Genomic DNA, 21,172 nt, shown 5'->3' with positions numbered 1-21,172 from the left:
TCTAATTTTGTAAATTCTTTCTCATCTGCATTAAATACAAACATGAAGTAGGTCATCCGTAACAACCCAAACCGGATACTGGGTTAAAACAGTTTCTGCTTCAAACTATCTGCAGAAACGAATGTACCATTAGGACGTGCTCTTGAGACTACGAAACCTTAACCAGGCCTATTGCCAAATATCACATTATTTTCATCATAAAGAAAACACAATTTTACTGATTGCCAATTTAACTGTGACACATTTAAATGGTCTCTAAAGTCACTTCCTCGGGCCCAAAAAGAGCCTTTTTCCCAGAAAATGTTTAATCCCCTGAAGTTCTCTGCTTTCGTTTTTTAAAGATCTCCAGGACACTGACAGCCAGCGGGTGTGGGTGTGGAATGGGGACACTGCATGCCTGAAACTTGATCACTGACAGCATGCCAAGTCTCAGTGCCTAAATAAAAATGCTCTTTAAAGAGAGATCTCCCGGGTTCGAGACTGGCCCTGTTCAATTACGCTCTTTCGCCCAGGGCACTTCCGGCGCTACAGACCTGCTCTCTCACTCTGCCCTCTGGAGTGGACAGGCAGCCGCCCTCTTCCCACTCCCCATCCACGTCCACGTGCTGAGAAAGACACGCAGCTTGGCCAGTGCCCTTTCTCCCTCCCTCCCTCTCTCTCTCCGTCCTATCTTCCTCTCTCCCTCTGTCTCTCTGTCTCTCTGTCTCTGCCCCTCCCTCTCTCTCTCACACACACACTCACACACATATATACACACACATACACACACATACACTCAATGGGAAGGATGAGAGACTGATCTGGAGGATGCTTTAGAACTCCCCGTTCGGTGCTCTTCATGAAGGGCAAAGAATTCCTGCTGGACACTCTCGGGCAAACCTCTCTCCCCCAGCAGCCGTCAGAAGACACATTCTCTGTCCAAACCTAAGGGCTGTGTTGTAGTCATTGTACTTGACTATTCTCTCTACTTAGTTTTTTGTCTTTTTCACATTCTTAATTTTCCCGTCTGCCACTAATGCCAATGTTTCTGGAAAAGTCATCAAATCCAGAGACTATAAAAGTGACCACATGAGATTTCAAAAATAGATAGGTTTCTTTCTAAAATAATGCCTGGGTGTTTGTCGTTCCGAGAGAATTGAGTGCTCAGGCACCCCACCCCACCCCTGAACCTGCCCCCGCCCTGCTGGGCCCCCTGGTCCAGACTTCTGGACCCCCTGGCCCACGATTCTTCTGCCACCAAACGTGTTTCCAGAGCATGGCCTGGCTGCCGGGAGCCCCGGACACAGCACCGAGGTACAGCTCCACCTTGCACGTCGCCCACCCAGGCTCAATCTCCGGCACCCCCAAGTGTGACCCAAATCCAAAAATAAATAGTCTTTAAGTGAAGTACTTACCAAAAAATAAATCAAGTAAGACTAACTGATAATTCATGTCCCAAATGCTGCAGTTTGGTTGCTTAGAACGCAGAGGGTTAAATACATGAATTTTTTTCTTTTTTCTTTCTTTCTTTATTTATTTCGAATACCCATCCCTCCACCAGTGCCCATTTCCCACCGCCACGGATCCCAGTATCCCTCCCACCCCCCATCCCTCCCCATCCCACCCTGCCTCTGTGGCAGGGCATTCCCCTCTGTTCTCTCTCTCCTTTTGGGTGTTGTGGTTTGCAAAAGAGTTAAGTCTGATTTTCAGGGAGAGATGTTGGATGATTTACTTTCCATTGATCACTTTGTATATAAGGAGTGTGTATATATATATATACACTTTGTATATATCTGGTTTGGAAAGAATGTCCTGGTGCCCGCTTGCAGGCTCATGGTCATCGGGGTTCCATCTGGAGAAGGCGGGATGCAGCACCTACCCCATCTGGGACCTCCCCGGTGATAACGGCTCTTTGGGACCTGGAGCATTCTCCGGGAGCTGTGGCGCCCCCAGCCAGTTCTCTTCTTTGTTGCTGTGTGCTGTAAGATGGCTCTGGGGGGCGGGTTCTAAATACATGAATTTTAAAACCAATATCAACATGACAGTCACTCAACGACAGTGAAGACTGACCCAGGACAGGATAGCTCCAGGGCAGACGAGCACCAGGGGCCCAGCACCCCTGGCCACCAGCACCGCATGTCCAAGCCGACAGGTAAAACTACATCTCTGACTGTGTCAAGATAAATGACTCCAGGACCTTCCAACAGCTGGGGACGCTCCCAAGGAGATTTTTAATATTTAAAATCTCCAACTGTTTTACATTTATTTAATTAGATTTGCATGCGTAAGGTAATTTCTAAAGCCCAAAGCATGAATATATCCAGAGTGATCACCTTCCTCCCTGCTCCCCACTCACCCGCCTGCAGGTAGGACCTTCACCAGGACTGTGTTTGAGTTTTGACCCGCAGGACAGCAAACACCAATCACCACTGACCTGTCCCTCCCTTTCGTACAAACATAAACATTCCCTCTGTGCTGCCCAGGAGCTATTTTTACTTTTATTTTTATTGACTCCTGCTATGAGCCTGCTATCCTTACAGGAAGCTCTCCTAGAACGAAAGAGATTGTACTCATCATTTCCACCACCATGGTTCATTAGAAAGTGCCATAAACTCAGTTATAAATGAACATTTATAACTGAATGAACAACACCACCACCCAGGGCTGGACCCTTAAATAATGACACAATATCAAATAGATTATGGTCAGGATCTAATCTTTTAATTTTTTTTAATAAGTCGGAGAATAAACTTTTTTTTCCCTTTATTTTATTTTATTTTTTTTTAAAGTTGTAGATTTACAATTTTTTGTGCTTTGGTTTCAATTATACAATGATCAGATACCCATCCCTCCACCAGTGCCCATTTTCCACCACCATGGATAATATCTCTCCCACCCCCATCCCCCCATCCCCCCTGTCTCTGTGGCAGGGCAATCCCCTGTGTTCTCTCTCTCCTTTTGGGTGTTGTGGCCTGAAAAAGAGGCATTGAGTGGCAAACATGTTCAGTCCATAGTCTACTTTCGACATGCATCTCCCCTCCTGGGAGGATCCTCCAAACATCCTTTATTTGGTGCTCCCTTCTCTATCTGAACTGCCCTTTCCTCTAGGATACCCGGCTGGCCTCTAAGTTATGGAGTAATCCTCCTGCTGCTGATCTCAGCTATTCTTGGGTATTAATCTCATACTTTGTTACTTTATATCCCCCAGATGAATGCAATCTTTCTATGTCTATCCCTCTCTTTCTGACTCATTTCGCTTAGCATGATACTTTCCATATTGTACCACTTGTATGTAAATTTCATGAAGCTGAACGGCTCCAATTCCAACAGGTACAGCCCGCCCCCAAGGGCCTGGGTCCCTCTCTGGGCATGCGCAGCTAGAACCAGCCCCTAGAAAGCCGGTTTTCAACCCCTGATCTACGTGGGACGGGCACAGAGGCCCAGCTCTGGGCAGCAAAGCTGAACGGCTCCAATTCCAACAGGTACAGCCCGCCCCCAAGGGCCTGGGTCCCTCTCTGGGCATGCGCAGCTAGAACCAGCCCCTAGAAAGCCGGTTTTCAACCCCTGATCTGCGTGGGACGGGCACAGAGGCCCAGCTCTGGGCAACAAAGCTGAACGGCTCCAATTCCAACAGGTACAGCCCGCCCCCAAGGGCCTGGGTCCCTCTCTGGGCACGCGCAGCTAGAACCAGCCCCTAGAAAGCCGGTTTTCAACCCCTGATCTGCGTGGGACAGGCACAGAGGCCCAGCTCTGGGCAACAAAGCTGAACGGCTCCAATTCCAACAGGTACAGCCCGCCCCCAAGGGCCTGGGTCCCTCTCTGGGCACGCGCAGCTAGAAACAGCCCCTAGAAAGCCGGTTTTCAACCCCTGATCTGCGTGGGACGGGCACAGAGGCCCAGCTCTGGGCAGCAAAACTGAACGGCTCCAATTCCAACAGGTACAGCCCGCCCCCAAGGGCCTGGGTCCCTCTCTGGGCATGCACAGCTAGAACCAGCCCCTAGAAAGTCGGTTTTCAACCCCTGATCTGCGTGGGACGGGCACAGAGGCCCAGCTCTGGGCAACAAAGAATAAACTTTTAATCTGTGACAAATAGTTCGCCTGCTTCCCACTTTTCATAAATTACCTACGAATTTTGAAAGTAAAAATTCTTAAGTGGCGACAGAAGCCCAAATGCATGGAAACCATTAATAGCAATACTGTTACCAAGTTTTTTATCTACCTAAAAGAAGCATTCACAAAAAACACATTTTTTTTTACTTGTTGTCTTCAAAATTCTAGATTTAGGGCATGACTTTGATATTTGATAGTCACGTGCTCTTTTCCTCTGGTAAATGTCTAATGGCATGCAGAAAAATTCATTTCACTTCTTCCACGCTTGCAAAAATAACCAATGAAGCAGATGCATCTTCGAAGCCCATTAGGTGAAGGTTCAAGAAGAACAGTTTGTAGGAGAGAGCTCTGAAGAGAAAGGCAATGGCAAGGGAGCACTGCTGGCGAGCACGGTAGTGAGCTCAGCTCAGGGTCAGCTACTCTGTCCAGGCACCGAGGGAGGAACTGCTCAGGTGAGCTCAGGGTCCTGTCCCAAGGAAGAGCGTTTGTGTCTCTACACTAATCGCCAAGGAGCTTCTTGACCTCGAAGGAAACCTTCAAACAAATGAGCATAAGTGATGAGTCATAAATATCCAACCTCTGCAAACTGGTACCAGTGAAGCTGTAATTAGTAGGAAGTGCCTATTTTAAATCTGATTCCTGGCTCGAGATTGCTCACAGTTCCTAATTATTCCTGTCATTTCTGTTTTTAAAAAAATGAGACCCAAACGCTCTTTCAAAGGCACAGCAACACTAAATTATCTTCGAGTGCCACTTTGATGGGACAATTTTAAACACGGCACAGGTGGGTGTTTGTGCTAGGCAGACGCCACCTCTCATAGGTGGCTCTTACACTTCCTCCTGGGGTAGCCCCACTTTCTGCCGGCAGCTCCCTTTTCGGGTCAGCTCTGGGTGCCTCACAGGTCCCCACAGTGCTCTGACCCTCCACCACACTTTATGCCAACAACTATCTCCCTGAAAATTAAGACCATTCATGGGCCCATCCGTACCCCAGTCTCGAGGCCAGCCCATTGCCTACTCTTCCTGAGATGGTGCATGAGCTGGGGTTACAGAAGTCAATCAGAGACGCCAGGCTGTCAGAAATGCTGGGTGTGGAGGAAGGGGTGAGCCAAGAACAGAAAGGATTCTGATACTTCCCCACAGTTACCTGCGCTGTGGAGGGAAAGATTCCCCCAGAAGCTCAATTCACTTTCTTCCCCAATGCACATGACATTCCCCATGGCAGACCACTGGCTGGACCACAGGACATAACCCCATAAAGTCCAGAGAATCAAATCAAATCAATCTTCTCAGGCCATGATGAGCTGAAAATAGAAGTTACTCACAAGCAAAAGTGGAGACATCCCAAATACCTGGACATTGAACAGCTCACTACTGAACAACCAGTGGGTCAGAGGAAACCGAAAGATTCCTGGAAACAAACAAGAATGAGGTCACAAGTCACAAGAAGTTGTGGGACATATCAAAAGGTAGCTAGAAATGGTAAAGAAACGAACAGCACCTGGCCCAGACAAGGTCAGACCTGAACACCTGAAGAACCTGTCTTCAGTACTCATCAATACACTGTCTCAGCTCTTCACACACTACCTGTCTGAATGCAAGGTTCCATCCCAATGGAAAACCAGCAGAACTGTAGAAGGGAGACATCCACGACATTGGCAACTATTGCCTGATCTGCCTATTGTCTGTCATCTACAAGCTGTTCACTTGAGTCATCCTGAATAGGATTGGAAGAGTACTAGATGAAGGACAAACATGAGAGCAAGCCAGGTTCTGAAAAGGATTCAGCACAATTGACCATATCCACACGATAACCAAGCTCACTGAGGTTTCTCGGGAGTTCAAGATGCCGCTCTGTCTAATGTTCATTGATTTAAAGAAGGCCTTTGATTCTGTTGAGATGGAAGCGGTCATTGAAGTCCTAGTCAATCAGGGCATTCAAACTCAATACATCAGGATCCTCTGTGAGCTGTATTATGGATTCACTACCAGGATCTCACCATTCTACAAGGAAGTGATCATTGATGTCAAGAGAGGGGTTCGACAGGGTGATACCATTTCACCAAAACTCTTCAGTGCCACCCTCGAGAACATCATGCGACGACTGGAATGGGAAAGAATGGAAGTGAAGATAGATGGTCGGCAACTACACCACCTCCACTTTGCTGATGACATTGTTCTAATAACACCAAACATTAGCCAAGCGGCACAAATGCTGGCCGCCAACTTCAACCGTGAGTGTGGAAAGGTCGGACTACAGCTGAATCTTAAAAAGACAATGTTTATGAGAAACAGTCTCGTTCCTGATACTCCATTCGCTCTCAATGGAATGACCATCTCCGAATGCAACAGTTATGTGTACCTAGGTCGAGAAGTCAACATGACGAATGACCTGGCACCCGAGCTGCGCAGGAGGAAGAGAGTGGCTTAGAACGCCTTCAAGAGCATCAAACAAATAGCTAAGAGGACAAAGAACCTCTGGCTCCAGGCACATCTCTTCTATTCCACTGTTCTTCCTGCATTAACATATGCCTCAGAGACCTGGGCCCTACAAAAACAGGATGAGAACACTATTCGGGTCTCCCAAAGAGGGATCGAAAGAGCAATGCTTGGAGTATCATGTTTCACTCAAATAAGAGAAAGAATCCGGAGTTCCGACCTTCGTCCAAGGTCAAGAATCAGGGACGCTGTCTCGTTTGCCAAGGCATCAAAAATCAGATGGGCTGGACACAAATGAGATTTGGAGACGACCGCTGGACTAGAGCCATTACTGACTGGATTCCACGGGACGTCAAAAGACCACGTGGCAGCCCACCTACAAGATGGTCAGACTTCTTCATCAAGACCCTGAACGATCAGTTTGAGGCTCTTCATGTTCCTAGAATGAACAGACGCCATTGGGCTACACTAGCACGCAACCGGGACGAATGGAGATGTTACTGGCACCCGCTCAAGCAAATGGATGAGTAACGGGAAGTCAAGTGATCAAGTGATCAAAAGGAGTAAAAGAAAAGTTTATAGCTATACAAGCATTCATTGGGAAGGAAAAAGGAGCCCACATAAATAACCTAACTGCACAGCCTAAGAAATTGGAAAACAACACAAAAAAGAAACCCAAAGCAGACAAAAAGAATAAGAGTTAAACTTAGAGCAGAAATTAATGAACTGGAATCCAAAAGATTAATGAAACCAAGGGCTGGTTCTTTGAAAAAATAAGATGGATAAACCACTAGCAAAATTCACACAGAAAGAGAGAGAACATTAATAAGAATAAGAAATGAAATGGAATAAGAAATGGAAGGGGGGAATCGTAACACATACCACATAACACATGCCTCATAACAAATACCACATCGTAACAGATACCACAGAAATTCAAAGGACCATCAGAGATTACTTTGAAAATCTTTATGCCACAAAATTAGATATCCTAGACAAAATGGATCAATTCTTGGATTATATCATCCCAAGACTGAACCAAGATAACTTGGAATACCTGAACAGACCTAAACATATCAAAAAATAAAAATGGTAATCAAAAGTGTCCACATAAACAGAATCTCAAGCACAAAGGATTCACCAGTGAGTTCCCAGATGAATTGACTAGTGAGTTCTTTAAAAAATAGACCTACTGCTAATCCTACTCAGGCATTTCCAGACAATTGAAGAAACAAAACTCTATGAAGCAAACATTACATGGACACCAAAAGCAGACAGACAATACCCAAAAAAAGGAACTTACAGATCAATATTCCTGATGAACACAGATGCAAAAGATCCTCAATAAAATACTAGCAAACAGAATTCAACAACTCATCAAAAAAAAAAATCTAGAACATGACCAAGCAAGATTCATCCCTGGAATGCAAGGAAGGTTTAACATATGTAAGTCAATCAATGTAATATACCATATCAGTAAAATAAAAAAAATTAAATTACATGATCATATAAATAGATGCAGAGAAAGCTTTCGACAAGATCCATCACCAAAAATTAAAATTGAAGGAACTTTCCTCAACATAGTCAAAGCCATTTACCACAAGACCCCAGCGAACAATATACTCAGTGGGGAAAACAAGAGCCTTCCCTCAGAGATCAGGCACAAGACACCCTGTGTCCACTCTCAACACTTCTATTCAATACAGTAATGGAAGTACTTGCCATAGCAATTAGGGAAGAAAAAGAATCACGGGCATCCAGATAGGACAGGGAGAAGTCAATTTTTCACTATTTACAGGTGAGATGATACTATATTTAGAAAAATCCAAATACTCTAGGGGGCAGGGATAGGAATTGATCTTCCATGCAATCCAGTAATTCCACTCCTGGCCTGGGAATATACCTCAAGGGCCCAAAATCACAATGTAGAAACACCATCTGCACTCCCATGCTCATTGCAGCACTATTCACTAGCCCAGATCTGGAAACAACCCAAGTGCCCAAGAACAGACGAGCAGATCAGGAAGCTGTGGGGTGAGGTGTGCAGTGGCTAGACCCCGAGGTCCTTCTTTTGGGACCTTCCCTGCTGTCCCCCCTTTGGACAGACCCCTAAGAAAACAGAAAGGCCCTTGCCACCATCATGAGAGAAAGCCAGTCCACAAGCAGGCCAGGTGAGGAGAGAGAGGAATTGACCTCTCTGGGATTGGAGTGTCCTTGTAGAACTGATTTCCCCGGGTCCTTCTGCGCAAGTTCAAGGAGGTACATTTGAGTGAGAATGTAGCTCAATGCTCTGTGACAATCTCAGTCATGGAATCAGTCACTGAGCAGAGAAGTGCTGTGATTCTCACTTAGTCAAAAAAAAAAAAAGCCAAAATCAATTAAACCAACCTACATTTATTCCATTTAAGATGATACTTTACTTTTTTTCTACTTTAGATTACTAATATTTTTTATTATTATTAGTGAAACACCATAAGATACAGCTGTAGATTTACAAGTTTTTGTGCTTGGGTTTCAGTTATACAATGATCGAGTACCCATCCCTCTACCAGTGCCCATTCTCCACCCTCACCAATCCCAGTATCCCTCCCACCCCCCATCCCCCATCCCACCCTGCCTCTGTGGCAGGGCACTCCCTTTTGTTCTCTGTCTCCTTTTGGGTGCTGTGGTTTGCAGAAGAGGCATTGGGTGGCAATCATGCCAACAACAGCAACCAGTTGCGGCTGCCATGGGCCATGTCTGAGCCTGAATCCTGCTGGCTTGGAGCAGCACAGACCCCAGCAGCACAGCCTGCTGGCCTGTCAGGGGACAAGATGATCCTGGGGCTCCCCCCACCCCCCCAGACCTGGCTGCATCATCCCCAGGACTTTAACTGCAAATGCACTTTTTTTCATCTCCACAGGGACCTAGAATATAAACGACACACTGAGCGTGTGGGCAGCTGGGTCACGCGTGGAGGGACACAGACAGTGGTGGTGGGTTCGAGCTGGAGCAGGGACCACATGAGATTCAGCAGCAGCTCCGGGAGCATGGGGCCTCCAGCTGCATAGACACGGCTGTGGAGGACAGCAAAGGGCCTGGGGCCCGTGCCCTGTAGTCCGTGCCCTGGGGTCCGTGCTTCCCATGTGCAGAACTGACCCCCCAACATGCTGTGTCCCCTCAGTGTGCCCCACGCATCCCTGAAGACCCCCAGCCCCAAAGAGACTGCGCAGTGCCACATCCCCAGGCCCCCAAGATGGAGCCATTAAGCCTGGTCAGCCAAGTCTTCCCAAGGGGAGCATCAGGCCCCCCAACACTGCAGAGCCCCCCACCCCACCCCCCCACACACACACCCTGCTCTTAATGCCAGCAGTGGCTGTGCTGGATCCTATAAATACACAGAAGCTGGAATTCTGGAAAGTCGTAAACTAGTGAAAATCAGGAAAGAATGAAATAAGTATTTTTTTTATAGCTGAATTTTTTTTTTAATTTTTATTAGTGAGACACCATGAGGTATAGTTGCAGACTTACAAATTTTTGTGCTTGGGTTTCAATTATACAATGATCAAGTACCCATCCCTCCACCAGTGCCCATTTCCCACCACCACGGATCCCAGTATCCCTCCCACCCCCATTCCCCCCATCGCACCCTGCCTCTGTGGCAGGGCATTCCCCTTTGTTCTCTCTTTCTCCTTTTGGGTGCTGTGGTTTGCAAAAGAGGCATTGAGAGGCAATCATGTTTGGTCTATAGTCTATTTTCAGCATGCTTCTCCCATCCTGGGAGGATCCTCCCAACACCTTTATTTGGTGCTCCCTTCTCTATCTGAGCTCCCTTTTCCCCTAGCATGTGTGGTTGGCCTCCAAGCCATGGAGTAAAATTCCTGTCATGAAATAAAAGTATTTTCTTAAGAAACCCAGTCAACCCTGCCCAGGGAGTGCAGTGTTGGGGAATCCCAGTCCCCCCACTTTCCACTGCCCTCTGACTGCAGGTGGGGGAGGGGGATCGAAGCCCAAGTCACTCTCCACAGACCAAGAGGCCCCAAGGTTCCGGGGAGAAGTCCTGTCATCCGCACTGGCCACGCCCACTGCAGGAAACGTCCCGGACAGCCCACGCATGCCCTCAGCTACCCGTGGTCACCGTGGTGCCCACACAGGCATGAGCGAGCCCAGCCCGAGCACAGCACCCAGCCAGCTCAAGGACACGGGGAGGAACTCGGTCATCCAAACTATTCGGTATATTTCCAATTTCACAGATTATTCCAAGCACAAATCAGAATGTGTAATGTTTCATATACAAATTTAAAACAGGCGGAGTTTACATGGAGGCATGGAGTTTGGCTTCTTTACTCAGATTCCACAAAGAATAATTGTAAATTAAACTGGAATATTGAAACTGTCACCAAGAAGTTAGACTTCCCACATATCTCTCTGTATTTTACCTCGAAAAGCCTATTTCCGTTGTGTTCTCCATCCTGCCATGTGTCACTCTCGCCTACACTTTTGTTTTATTATAATCATCCCACTCAGAAAACAAACAAGAAAATGGTGTTGATGACTTACTATTTTCATGAGGTCCAAAGTAAAGTAAAATGATGGGTGAGAGGTAGAGGCCAATTGGCTCTGCTCAGTCTCTTGATTTATCTTTGGTTCTATCTTTTTGTTCTTGCTGTGATTTTCCAACAGGACTTGTCCTAGATGCCCGGACAAAGCCATAAAGCATCTTTAAAACCTTTGAATGGGATTGGTCGGATGTCCACAGTCATCCCATGGGTCTTAAACTGACGCAGCTCAGAAAGGTCTTCTGCCTTGCCACCTTCTTTAAATTCACTGGCAAAGAAATGATTAGGGGAATCTCGTGATTATGCTAACTTTTGGTAAAGGGAAAAAAAGCACACTTCACAAAGCATGAAGAACAGGAATCTGAACTCTAGAAATAGCAGGTCTCATCCATTATCTCTGACTTATTAAAATGGAATTGCCTTGTGATCGATGCCAAAAAGAACTTCCAACCACCATTGATTTTCCTTTTTCCTGCAGAGTGTCTAAGGTTCTTAGATTTCACTTCTGTGTCCTTGTTTCACTTCTTGGTTATTAAAAATGTTGGACTAAATCCTGCTGGTAAGCCACAAGTGTAAGTTCCACATCACTCAACAATTTTATAGAAAGAAAATATCTCACTCATGGCAGAAAATCATCTTGACATCTTATTTATCCTATGGAAATACTGTCTGTCAGTTGCAAAGCTTGCATAATCAGAGAAAAACAAACAACCATCCTAGGGAAAACTCAGAACGCAAATAGTGGAAGAATAAATAGACTAAATGCTGACCATGGCCACGGGTGGGTGGGCAGCATGCATGCGACTACGCTTCTGTTTCACTGGTACCAACTCTAGTTTTTCCACTAGGGACACACACAGGCTTGTGAAAGGCATGGACAGAAAGTGTGACCTGAACCTCCAGCGAGACTCGAGACCCCCAGGGCTGCAGAGTCCCGTCCTCCCGCGCCTGCAGCCCTCGGAGATGCTCGAACAGTGAACAGCTGCTGGAAGAAAGTGAGAGCGACAGTTCCAGGTTAGAGCCAGGGAGAGTTCCTCAGGCTCGGCAGATCAGATTCCTTGGAAACCAAGTTCTGCCTCTACCTCTGGACGGTCAGTCAAGTGTCTGCCGGGCACTAACCCTGCTCGCACCAGGTAGTGGGCACCGTGACACCTACCATCCAGCTGCAAGGTTGTTGTCGGGATTAGGTAAGGAAACAGCATGCATGGAGAGACGCCACGTAATGCAGATTACTCAGAAAACCGACAATCAAACGGTTCTCACAGAGGCACCGGAGTCTCCACAGGGCCCAGCTCTGCGCCCTGCCCGGCCCGGCTCGGCATCTGCCTCCTGACCCACCGACAGGTCGCAGCCACTGGCCAACCTGGTCTCACCAGATTTTCATCTCTGGGGAGGATGACGGTCACTGATGCCACCTCCTTCCTGTTCACAGGAACCATTTTGTCTAGAGCACTTATACGTTAGAAGCTCACCAGGCTGGGGACTGGCTCTCAATTTTATGTTAATTGAAACGCACTTCAAAGGCCATCAGTGAGGGCTAATAAAAAGGGGAGTTAATTGGAAAGTCAGAAGCTGTGATTGACCCCCAAGAGCATGTGCTGGCTCCTTTTCTGGGAGCATCTGGGAACAGAGTTGGTGCCAATTCAGGAAACGTGCTTCGCGGGGTCATGCCAGGGGCCTCCTCTGGAGGCAGGAGACCAGTGTGGTCTTGGCCTGGTGTAGACAATTCCTTAGAGACTCCTCAGGCTGTTTGGACCGCCCTCACAGTGCTTCCCTAAGATCCGCAACTTGGGCTAGAGCGATAACACAGCGGGGAGGGCGTTTTCCTTGCATGCGGCCGACCTGAGTTTGATTCCCAGCATCCCATATAGTCCCCTGAGCACCACCAGAAGTGATTCCTGAGTGCAGAGCCAGGAGTAACCCCTGTGCATCACCGGGTGTGACCCAAAAAGAAAAAAAAAATCCGCAACATGGGCTGGAGACATAGCCACGGGAAAGGGGTGGCCGCTGAGCACAGAGTCATGAGTGAGCCCTGGGCAGTGCAGGCATTACCAAAAAATTTTTTAAAAAATAAATAAATAGATACAGAGAAAAGCCTTCCCTCCAAATATGTTCTTTTTCATAACATTAATCTTTTTTTTTTTTGCTTCTTCTACAAAAAAATAAGAAAAACAATCCCTTCATGATATTCTAAATCAGGATCCTGGATCATGCTCACTTAAGTCTTTACAATATGTTAAAGAAAATGTTCATCGGATATTAGGGAAACTTTTGGCAACGCTTGGCCCCGAGAATAATGACAGCTGTTTTATACATCCCAGGCTGGACGGAGACAGGGTCCTCCCTGGACTGAACAGACACAGGCTGTCTCTTCCCCATATTCAGCCGGGTCTGCGTTCAAGCTCCCAGCCGGTCTCTGATGTGTTTACACGGGCCACGGCAGCTGCACCCATAGCAGAGCAGAGTAATAAGGATGATCACTTGTGGCAAGAGGTTCTTTTATAAATTGCAAAGCATTAACGCGTTGATTTAATTTACTCCCCTCTTGGTATCGAGACGGTGATTGAATTCAGAGCTTATGTGTTCCTGTGGGTGAGTTTCCTGCTGATTTATATGGCGCGGAACTTTGAGCCTGCTGTGTGGACAAAGGTGCTATCATCAAACCCCGAAAGCAGGAGTGGGGACTGGGTGCTGGGGGCCACTGACCACAGTCAGGGACCACGTGTCCACGAGAACTTCCAGGCAGGCTTACCACCTGGAAAGAGGGTGACACAGGTGATCTCCTTTTGGAGGTTTTCACTTTGGGGGTTTTGTTTGTTTGCGGGCCATCAGTGGCTGAGCTCAGGATCACTCCCGGGCCTACGAACAGAGAATCAGAGCTGGTACCAGGAATCAAACCGGGAGTGGGGGGCAGGCACACCAAGCCATTATCTCTCTGGCGCCAGAAACAGAGGGTTTTCCAGGTATGGTTGCTGCTCTAAATTTCTAAAGTTTTTAGGAGATGCTTTGCTTGACATTTTTAGTTCACAGAATGGAAAAAGCAGAAGGCTGAGTCATCCGGACGACAGAGACGAACCCCGTGCTCGCTGGGATCACAATGACTGTTTACTTCTGCACGCATCCTTCCCGGGCATATTCCCAAAAATAGTGTCTAGCTTTGCCTCCGGGTGCCGTTGTATGGACACGGCAAACATTTAATTTATGGTGTGCTACTCACAAGGAAGGCCAGCCTGTCCACCTCTGCTTCAGCGGCAGGGCGGGATGCTCCCATGCTCAGAGATCCCGCTCACATGCTGATACGTTGTATCCTTCCTTGTTCTTATTTAGGAACCAGGGCTGCATGGGAGCAGGGATGCTTCTGGCACCCACATTGCCGGGTCCCCACCATCCCTTCTCAGCAGAATCCACTCTCCCGGCCACCTCCTCCCTTCCCCACTCCCTTCTATGCTCCCTCCTCCCTCCTCCCCCCATGTCTCTGTGCCCACAGGAGAGACACGCTCTCCGGTGTCCAGGTGACCGGGTGGCTGACCACTAGCCAGCACTTGGCACGGCCCGAGCACCTGGTGAGACATGAGGCGGCTGATGGGTCCCTCTCTGGCCAACAGGGCTCCTCCCCACACTCCTGCGTGGACAGTGTGGTGGCCCCCGTGCCTTGCTGAGCTGGGTAATGTTACTGCCGGGTGCATTCGTTTGGGGCTGATGCGTCCCCACGCACAGAGGGGAAGCTGAGCCCCCGTGACAGGCGACTTCAACCAACCGAGGACCTCGAGCGAGCCACCCGCGGGGAGGAGGAAGAGAGAAGCCCGGCTCTGCCTCAGGTCCCGCCCCAGAGCCAAGTGCTCCCCTCACGGGAGTGCTCCACACACGGTTCCTCCTTTCCGCTCCAAGTCTCACACAGCCCCCGTCCCGTAGGCCTCCCTGTGCAGCCAAACCCCGCCCCACCCCGCCCTGCCCACCATCCTGCCTGGCAGCGCCTGGTGACCAGCACATGAGCTGACTACGTCTACAACACCGTCCACAGGCGCCGATGCCAGGCTGATGGCACGGGGACCCTGATTCAGGATCGACGGTGACCGCACAGGGGCATCCTGGAGAGAAGGGCAGCGGGGAAAGGGTGCAAAGCTCAGACCAACGATGGCATGGAGGAGACACACATGAGCATAACAAGATTCTTTATCTTGACTCCGTCATTACTGCCCTCAGACCCCGTCGGTGTCAATATCCCACGTTCCAGACCCACCGTGGTGACACCAATCCTGAATCTCTCCAGGAAGGGCAGTCCCCGGCTCACCCCGGCCCCCCGACCCAGGTCCTGGAGTGTTCTAGAAGCTCCACCTGCCCAGTTGGTCGAGGAGCTTGGCCAGCAGGGAGGCCAACACCCCACATGTCACAAATGAGGACAAACCAACACGGTGCGTCCATCAAGCTCCGAGATGAGACAAGGCCCACGGGCTCATCAGGACTTGGTGTGTGTGTGTGTGTGTGTGTGTGTGTGTGTGTGTGTGTGTGTGTGTCACTGACAATGAAAGGGGAGATGTCTGGGACTGAGAGCCAGGTTGCTGCAGGCGCGGAGTGAGAGCAAGGCGTGCCCCATCACCGAAAGGTGGGTGTGGCCTGGCTGACTGCCCCAGCCTGAACACCCCCGTGAACAGGGGGGCATGGACATGGAGTCCACTCCATTTGCCGGGGCAGGGAGTATGGAGGGCGGGCAATTATCTAGATTTTATTCGATTCCATCAACTCCTTAGGCCAACTTCTGATTTCCACATGGAACTTTCGGAAGACGCGTGTGCCACTGCCAGTTACGTCTAGCTAAAACTCAGTTAGTTCCGCGAGTTTGCGGCCCTTTTCCTCCAGACTCACGTTAGCCCAACTCAGCAGCTGAAGCTCCAGATGGAGCCGGCGGGAGGAGTGTGAAGCCCGGGAAAAGGCAACGGCAGAGCCAAGCCAGAGTCCATGGGACCCCACGGCCAGCAGCCTCGCCCCGACCACTGTCTCAACACCGGCATCGGTCCTGAGTCGGAGGTGCCAGTACAAAACGTCAAAAAGAAACCTCCTTGCTCCGGCACTTGCTCCTTCTACATTCTGTACTTCCTCTGCCCACCAGGGAAATCCTGTAATCCCATCAACGGCCAAGACTCAGAGACTATAAAACCCAGCTCCCGGAAGAGAACAGGGCAGAGTCTCCTGCCCCCGTTCCTGGCTGTCCTCGCCAGGGCCCCTTGGAGGGGAGCAGGTTGAGTTTCCCTCCCCACCCCGACCAGGGCTCCGGCAGCTGAAGACCTCCCGAACCAGCCACCACCATGCTGCGACCACTCTTCGCACACATGAAGGTACCGGCAGAGGAACAAAGGCACGCGGGTCCCAGGGCTGAGATCTCCAAGCCTACTCGGATCGGGGCTGAGCATCCTCCACCCAAATCCTCCAAATTCCAGTAGGCGGGGCTCACACCCACCAACTGGCCCCCTGGCGCCATGTAATTTCATCAATGGCCAAGACTCAGAGACTATAAAACCCTGCTCCCGGAAGCGACATCTTATCATCTCATTCCTACTTTGGACAAACTGGCAGGCTACCGAATGTAACCTGCCCACACGGCAGAGTCTGGCAAACTCCCCGTGGGGTACCCAATATGCCAAATACCAGTAACAATGATGGGTCTCATTCTCCTAACCCTGAAAGAGCCTTGAATATGGCACTTTTCTAAAAATCTCAGGGCTAGGACGAAGGAGACGTTGCTGGGGCCTGCTCCAGGCAATTGACAAATAACAGGATGGTCGTGATCGTGATCCCACCAGGGAACTGACAGTGAGCAATCCAGGGACTAGAAAATGAACTTTTTCGTCTGAGAAACAGTGTTCCTGGGAGATAATCCAGGACAGCACTTGCCTGGAGGGAACAAGAGAAGAATCGTCCTCCTGGCCCACCAGGAGACTCTGCCTTTTTGCTCGGCGGCAGGATTTGATCACGCATTTGGTCAGCTTCGTCCCACAGAGCCCACAGTGCGCTTTAAGACGTGGCTCTCCACTCTGATGTTGTGAGCAGAAAAGGGAGCGCTGGGCACTGAACGGCCGCCGAGAAACCCTCTGGGTGCTATAGCGAAACTCCTCCAAATGCAAGACTGAGTTGGGCGGCCATGCAAACACTCTGAGTCTGGAACGTTCTGTCCCTGGAGCTCCGGTCACCAAGAGAGCCCTCTCCGACCACGGCACACCAGGCGGGACTCACTTCCAGAATCTTCTCCGACTCCTCCCACTCCTCCACACTCCCTGTGTGGAGCTCCCAGCCCCGGGCTGCTCCACAGCTGCAGGCTGTCCTCCCTCTGGCAGCAAGACACTCCTCCCAGGGAGACTGAAGCTCACCAAAGATGAGGAAGCAGCCGTGCGGGATGTGGACGGACACCGCCCACCTCCAGCCTCAGGCAGCTCCTCCGAGAGCTCCTGGCGGCGGGGAGGGTGCTGAGGGAAATGAGAAGAGGCAGCCCCAGGCCACAGAAGGGACCCAGTAAGGCAGCGCTTGGCAAACCAGCAACCCTGAGGACTCGACGGCAACACCCACCAGCATCGTCTCTCTGAAAACGAACTCAGAGTGGAAAGGCGAAAAGGTGTAAGGAGCCCAGAGAAACCACGGGACGGACGTCCAGCAAACGCGAGAGGACGTGACCGCAGGAGTCAGGAAGCCACAAACAGAGACGACAGGACTGAGAAGCCTGGTGGACGAAGCGAGAAACTCGCTGGGAGGAGAAGGGTCACAGTTCGGGACACATCAGTGAGCCAGGGTGAGGCAGAAAACCTTGACAACAGAGATGGGAAAAGCCCCAAACAAATAGCTGACAATAGAACCCTGGGACGAACTCAAGAGGGACAACATAAGAATCATCAGGGCCCGGAGGCCGGGGAGGCAGGCCTGAGGGAGAAGCAGCAGCCCGGCTATCAGTGCTGAGATGGTCTCAGAGCTGTGGAGGGCAAGTGCCCAGGTCAGGGAAGAGGGGGGCTCGCAGGCCCAGGAAGAGGGGGGCACCCAGGTCAGGAGGCCCACAGGGTGCCTGCCAAAGAGATCCAAATAACAACCCCGACACACAACCTAATCAGAATCACAGGAACCACTGAGATAGACTCTGAAAGCAGCAAGATCAAAGAAGGAAATCATATGGGCTGGAGCAATAGCACAGCGGGTGGGGCATTTGCCTTGCACACGGCCAACCCGGGTTCGATTCCCAGCATCCCATATGGTCCCCTGAGCACCATCAGGGGTAATTCCTGAGCACAGAGCCAGGAGTAACCCCTGAGCATCAGCTGTGTGTGATCCAAAAAGCAAAAAAAATAAATAAATAAAGAAGAAGGAAATCACACACATGGACCATCTGTAAGATTTACAGCATATCTGCCAAACAAAACCCTCCAGATCTAAAGACAATGGTGGGATATAGTTTTTTAAAACTCAATAGAATTAATGCCTTACCAAGAATACTTTACCCAGACAGACTTTCGTTCAGATTTGAAGGAACAATACACAACTTCCAGGACAAACAACTCGGGAACTTCATAGACTCAAAACCACCTTTTAAAGAAGAACTAGAGGGGCTACTTAAGGCAAGATGAATCCACAAACACGCCAAACTCCTGCAGAAAAATGGCACAAGACTCCATGACAATGATCTTTCTCCAAGCCAACAGGCTAAAAGCACTAACTAAGAGACACAGGGTCGCAAGATGGATTGAAAAGCTGAGTCCAACATTCTACTGCCTGCAAGAAACATTTGAACAGTCAGAGCAAACACAGACTCAAAGTCAAAGGTTGAAAGATAATTCTTCAAGCAAATTGCCCCCCCACACACCCCATTAAAAAGGCCAGTGAGGCTGTACTGTTATCAGACAACATAGACTTCAGGCTGAAGGAGGTTAAAAGTGACAGCAACGATCATTTCTTAATGATCACAGGACAGTACATCAGGAAGAACTCACACTCCTAAAACTATATGAACCTAATGAGGAACCAGCAAAATACTTAAAAACAAACAACAGACTTGAAGAGAGACGTTAACAGAAACACAATAGTAGTTGGATACTTTGACACAGCTCCCTCACCTCTAGACATACCAGCTAGACTAAGCTCAGTAAAGAAATACTCACTTTGGGCCGGAGCGATAGCACAGCGGGTAGGGCGTTTGCCTTGCACTTGGTCAACCTGGGTTCAATTCCCAGTATCCCATATGGTTCCCCAAGCACCGCCAGGAGTAATTCCTGAGTGCAGAACCAGGAGTAATCCCCAAGCATCACCAGGTGTGATCCAAAGAGCAAAAAGAAAGAAAGAAAGAAAGAAAGAAAGAAAGAAAGAAAGAAAGAAAGAAAGAAAGAAAGAAAGAAAGAACGCTCACTTTGAAGGAAGAAATGGAAGAAAGAAGTTTAATTGATATCTCTAGGGCTTTTTGCCCCCCCTCCCCGAGCCAAATGCATATTCTTCCTCGATGTTCTTCCCCCATGGGACATTCTCCAAGACAGACCATATGCTGGACACAAAACATACTCCCACGAAGTCAAAAAGATAAAACTGGTATCAACAATCTTCTCAGACCATGACACATTGAAAATTAAAATAAATCACAAACAGAAACAGAAAAAATAATTCCAACACTTAGAAATTAAACAGCCCACTACTAAACAACCAGAGGGTCAGAGGAGAAATTAGCAAGAAAAATGAAAATATTTCTGGAAACAAACAAGAAGGACAACATGACCTGCCAGAACTAATGGGACACAGCAAAATCGTATTAAGAGGAAAGTTTATGGGTCTGCAAGAATCCATCAGGAAGGAAGAAAGGGCCCACAGGAGCAACTCGAGAGCACAACTTAAGAAACTGAAAATTGACCAATAAAAGGAGCCCAAACCAAGCACTAAGTAGGAAATAATAATAAAAGTTAGAGCAGAAATTAGTAAACCAGACTCCAAAAATCCAAAAGGTTCAATGAAACCAAGAACTGGTCCTTTGAAAAAGTAAAAAGATCAGTAAACTACCAGCCAGCTTCTCAACGAAAGAGAAAGAGAGAACCCTAGAAAAACAAATCATAAATGAAAGGAGGGAAAGCACAGAAATTCAAGGGATCATCAGAGATTACCTTGGGAATTTTATGCAATGAAATGAGAAATGGATTTCTAGAAGAAATGCATCAATTTCTGGATTCTAACAACCTTCCAAGGCTGAACTCAGATGATTTGGAATATCCGAGCAAAACTATCACTATTGAGGAAATTGAAATGGTAATCAAAGTTTTTGCCAAAAACAAAAGTTCAGGATTCACTGGTGAGTTGTTCAAACCCTTAAAGAGGACCCACTGCCAGCCCTTTTCAGGCTCTTCCAGGAAAACTGAAGAAACAGAAACTCTTCCAAACAGTTTCTATGAAGCATTATCACCCTGATGACAAAACCAGAGACACCACGAAAAATAGAATCACAGGCCAATACCCCTCATGAACACAGATGCAAAGATCCTCAACAAAATATTAGCAAATAGAATCCAACAGCTCATAAAAAGAAAAAAAATCACACACCATGACCAAGTGGGATTTATCCCGGGGGTGCAAAGATGCTTAACATTCATAAGTCAATGAACATAATACACCATATGAATGAAAGAAAAGATAAAAATCATATGATCATGGGCTGGAGTTATAGCACAAAGGGTAGGGCATTTGCCTTGCACGCGGCTGACCCAAGTTCGATTCCCAGCATGCTCTATGGTCTCCTGAGCACCACGGGGGTAATTCCTGAGTGCAGAGCCAGGAGTAACCCCTGTGCATCGTCTGGTGTGACCCAAAAAGCAAAAAAAAAAAAAAGATCAGATCAATAAATGCAGAGAAAGCATTCAACAAGATCCAGCACCTATTCATGATTTAAAAAAAAAAAAAACTCTCAACAAAACGGGGACTGAAGGAACTTTCCTCCACATAGTCAAAGCCATTTACCACAAACCCACAGCAAACATTATACTCAATGGGGAAAATAGGAGAAGCCTTCCCTCAGGCAAAGGCAAGGTTGCTCATGCCTGCCACTTCTATTCAGTGTAGTACTAGAAGTACTCACCATAGCAATTACACAAGGAAAAAC

The sequence above is a fragment of the Sorex fumeus genome, unplaced genomic scaffold, assembly GCF_029834395.1.
Source record: "Sorex fumeus unplaced genomic scaffold, SorFum_2.1 ptg000079l, whole genome shotgun sequence".
In the NCBI taxonomy this organism is placed as follows: Eukaryota; Metazoa; Chordata; class Mammalia; order Eulipotyphla; family Soricidae; genus Sorex; species Sorex fumeus.
This window is presented reverse-complemented; position numbering follows the sequence as displayed.